Source organism: Taudactylus pleione, unplaced genomic scaffold (genome assembly GCF_031769625.1).
Source record: "Taudactylus pleione unplaced genomic scaffold, aTauple2 ptg000397bl, whole genome shotgun sequence".
NCBI lineage: Eukaryota > Metazoa > Chordata > Amphibia > Anura > Myobatrachidae > Taudactylus > Taudactylus pleione.
In genome coordinates, this window is record NW_028284799.1 from 6,856,804 (window position 1) to 6,861,824 (window position 5,021).

A 5,021-nucleotide genomic window follows, 5' to 3' on the forward strand; every position below is an offset into this window, starting at 1 on the left:
GTAGTATGGGACCTGTGGTTGTTTATGGTTAGAAGAATAGAGCTGTGTTTGTTGTTGTGTGGGATTAGTGAGGGCACATAACTGTTCAGGTGTAAGTGTGTGTGTAGATGCAAGTGTGTCTGTTCGCTGTGATGTTACCATCATTCCTTCCAGAGCTTGAATACTGACAGCCATTCGTTTTTTCTCTGGGGCCCTGATTCAGAGCTGGACGCTCTGACCAGAGCGCTCGCTCTGAATCAGGGCCGTCCTATTTAAATGTGGAGCGGCCTTTTGGATGCTTGCATAGCTGTGGGTTACCACCCACAACTTATGCGAGCATCCATGATGATGGTGGCGATGGTCAAGACCATCGCGACCATTGGGCTTGCGACGAGACCCTGCGGTAGGATCTCGCTGCCGCAAGCCCTGGAGTGATTTTGGCTCTATCAGAGCCAAAATCACTCCCACTGACATCACTAGTGATGTCAGTGGGGCCGGACCCAGATGGTAGGCGTTCCCGTGGGAACGCCTCCGTCTGGCAGCCACGCCCCCGGCATGCCCACCAAAGGGGGCGTGCTGTCAGTCACCATCGACAGCACGCCCCTTTGGTGCGAGACCCGGAGCGACAGCTTGGCTGTCGCTGTCCGGATCTCGCGCATGCACACGACGGAGCTCCCTCCATCGTGCGCATGCGCATTGGTGTAACATCGACCCGCTTGTGAGAATCCTGCACTCGCGAGCAGGTCTGAATGAGACCCTGGGTCTCTCTCTTCTTTGAGATGTTCTTATCATGTTCTATGGCATATTCTATGAGTGTATCTATTGTGACTCCCCTCCAGCCAGGTTGTGAGGTCTCAACCCAAGTCTTTAAGTTTTCCTTAAGACCGTCCATGAGTACCGTGACTAACATTCCCCTGTGGTGAGTGTTATCTTTAATATCTTCTATCCCAGTGTACTGGGTGATAGCCTGCAGAGCCCGGTTGCAATACTCTTCTGCAGATTCACTCTCCTTTTGCTTTATGGTGAAAATTTTGTTCCAGTTAACTACTACCGGAAAATATATACCCAATTGAGTTACAATGCGGGAAAAGTTACCTTGGTTTACTTGGTCTGTTAAGGGAACGTCACCATCCAATACACAATCCGTGATAAATTTTGTCACATCGGTATTGCGTGGTAGACAGGCCCTTAACACCACCCGCCAATGTTTATTAGTTGGCTCATGAGAACTACCCAAATTCCTCAAAAATCTTTGATATTTGGCTAATTCCTTTTTGGGATCGGGGAAATCATTTATGATGGAATTTAGTTCTTCTCTTGTCCAAGGACAATGCATTACCACTTCCCTCGTGGGCACTACACCGTTCGCATCTGCATTTCCATTCGGAACAGTTATTGTCCGAATGGGATGCAGACCGGTAGTGCTGCTACCTTTGACCTTGTTACCTGGCTGGGGGTTTAATCTGTTGCTGCTACGTATGGTATTAACAACTTCCTCTACGGGTGCAGAGGGTGTTAGCACTTGCTGTTACCGATGGAGATGGCGGCACCACTCGTGATTGTCGTGGCGTAGCTTCTATCATTTGTACAGCATGGGAAATGGCAGACATTACAATAGGCTCATCATCCACATCATGAACATTTTCTTTATAGTTGCTTAAGAGAGGGTACAAATTGCTTGTTACATTTTTATGGGTATTTTTGATAACTGTAGTGGTGGTGCACGTGAACTGCGGCAATACCTTCCGTAATGCTACCTTGCAGCACGTGCGCGCCATTTTGCGGCTCGCCCGCATTGCAATGCAGCATCGTGGATGTATTCTCTGGCAATGCGCTTGCAACGCTAGTTTCAGTCGCTTGCGCATTTTTAAGCCACGCATCCTCTTCATGCTGCCACAACTTTAAACATTCATAATATTTAACCTTTTTCTCTCTGGAGCACATCAGACTGATGTGATCCCGGACATTATCTAATACATCTTTACCAAAACTACCAATTCTGGGAAAGGGTCTAATACTCTTCATCGTCATTTTAAACCATACATCACAATACCTTATTGCATAAGCACCGTACTTAGTATGCAAAATACGACGGGCCGATCCAAGCGGCACTTCCATTAGCAGCACATCATTGTCTAACATCTCTATTGTTTGCGTGGCTCCCATTCTGAGACAACTCCTACGTTTTTCAATAAAGATTTAAACTGGTGAAAGACAGTCAAGATACTTTCACTTACCTGCGAACGTCTTGGAAAAAAGGCGTATTCGCAAACCTTATGGAGGGCCTCTAGACGCTTCCACTCACCTATGGAAGTAAAGGCCTCTTCCGCTCAGCAATCTCTTTTTGACTACTTCTCAACTGCTAGGGTGCAGCAAAGTACCCTTTGTGTTCCAGTTGATTTCATCCACTCTCCAACCAGCTCACAATCACAATCTAGCCAAGATTATGTGGTTCAATTATAGTGTTCAAATAAGCCTAACAGATCACACACATTGATTACTGAACGCTATAATCACGCTGGGGGCCGAACCCTAACAAAAATAACAAACCATACACCTGCTTTGTGTAAAGTAAATGGTAAGCTGCTACCGAGTCACTAGGCCAACTCCTGTGCCTAGCACTTAAGGGTCCTACAATACCCTTAACATTTAGGTCCCGTGTTACACCCTAAACAAACACTCACAGTTACACACTTTTTTCATGTGCAGAAAAATACATGTTAACCGATTTTGATAACAATTGAAAAGAATGTAAACCTCAACGGCTTTGTTTAAACATGTGGCAGCACAACCGGAAGTACGTATACGCTATTGTGTGACCAGTCGCATACACAATAATGCGACTACTACACAACTGTATGACAACCTTTAGCTGCGTACACAAAAGTGCGTCTTTACTGTGCGCAAAACTGCGACTCAGCCGTGTGTTCAATACTGTGGCACCCCTTTAAATGTTAGGTTCTATCAACAAAGGAAAACAAACTCTTCCCTCTCTTGTCCCTGGATTCTATTCAGCATCCCTGGCTCACACGAAAACAGGTAGCGATCTCTCACCCCCGAGCGGTTGCAGGTAAACCCTGCATGTTTTGCCACTCCACCCTTTGGTGAGATATCGATAACTGTATGTACCGTGTGAGTGGGTAAGTGACTTCACTACGAGCCCCCAACTAACGATACTGCCTTTGAACCTCTATACACCCCTGCCTATACCTTCTGATATCCTGCCTATAAACCTCTAAGGATGATGCTATTTTGCGTACGCAGTTATACAGTAAATAAAGACTCCAGACCTAGAACCTGTGGTTCCAAAGCACAAAGTATTATTCAAGTAAAAGTACAGTCAGTTACATGCTAGTTATAAGTACAATTTAGTGCAAAGGAATTATACAGACCCAAGTACAGTTATACATACGCAGCGCTCTGGACCAGATGTAGGCATCAGCAAGAAACCCCTCGTCAATTAGCATTCAGCACAAAGATTAGAAACCCAGGGTCAGATCACACATATTTTTACCCCCCCAGAAATAGACAACACAATAGAGAAGTTTGTTGCTAATACCATTGTTCCTAAAGGAGATGGCATATGTTACAAGGTATCTAACAGGTTGGTTCAAATAGACACAGTCCAGCCTCTAACAACTGGTGGTCTCTGGTTTCCCGCCTCATGCAAATCCTAACAGTTGGTCAAATAATGTACATTTTGTTGCTTGAAGTCTCTGCGGTCCATAAGTTGAGAATGGCTGTTGCGATCTCTACATCGATGTTACCGGAATACTGTTGAGAGAGTACGCATCAGTACAATACCAGACATGGCTTACTTATCACATATAAAACCTTAATTACAAAATAATCTTTATTTCATAACAATTATAGTAAATGTGCATACTTGAATCTTATACCTTAAAGCTTAGGGAACCTTGTATGTGAATATGTAATGTGTGAGTATGTGGGGTTTGATGTAAAGACGTTAGTTAACTTGGTGCAGATGCGTGTGCATGAAGCTAATATTCGTCGTTTTCATACAGGATCTTATGTATTCGCTAATATGCGACTAGTTAACTGCGCAGTTGTGCGTATTAATGTGTGTATGATAAATGGTGTAAGATGCAATCGCATGATGCTAATAGTAATATCGCCACATGTACTAAAGTGTGAGTTTATCTAAAATGGTGCTTGGGCGGCCATTCGCAAAATGGCGTCTTGCGATTTAATTTCCAAGATGGCGTCTTGCGGACAGTCGTAAAATGGCGTCGCTGCGATTCAATTTTAAACTGATCTTGTCTCAGCCAATAATCCAGCTTCGACACATCATATAATGTATCATATTTAGACGTGCACGAAATATATTATGAAAAATTTTATTTAAAAAAAAAAAACACCTCAAATAATGCAAGTCCCTATTCCCCCTCAAGACTGCCTTTATAGGATTGATACATCCCCACATCACTCCCATGATCTTCCAAGATCCGCGGTGTGCGTATAATGGTAGTTTTATGTCTCCTCCCGGAGAAACATTATTGATGGATTAAGAAGCACATTGTGCCATCCCATAAGAACATTAAATAATATATCAAAATGTAAGCCTAAATTAATTTTAAAATCAGAGTATGATAGCATGTTGTTTGCTATCAAAGGGTGGACTGTCAAAGCTGGATAATTGGCTGAGACAAGATCAGCTTAAAATTAAATCAAAATGACGCCATCTTCCGAATGGCCGTAAGACACCATCTTGAAAATGAGATCTGCGAGATGCCAATTTGCGAATGGCCGCTCAGCGCCATTTTAGCTAAACTCACGCTTAAGTACATGCGGCGATGCTATTATTAGCATCATGAGATTGCATATTTTACCATACCCCATACACACATTAATACACACAGTTGCGCTGTTAACATGTTGCACATTAGCGAATGCATAATATCCCGCATGCGTACGCTGTTTGTTAGCTTCTTCCGCACGCATCTGCCCAAGACCCCTAATACTTACACACTGCACATTCACGTAAAAGGTTCCATAGCTTCAAAGTATAACATTCAAGTTTT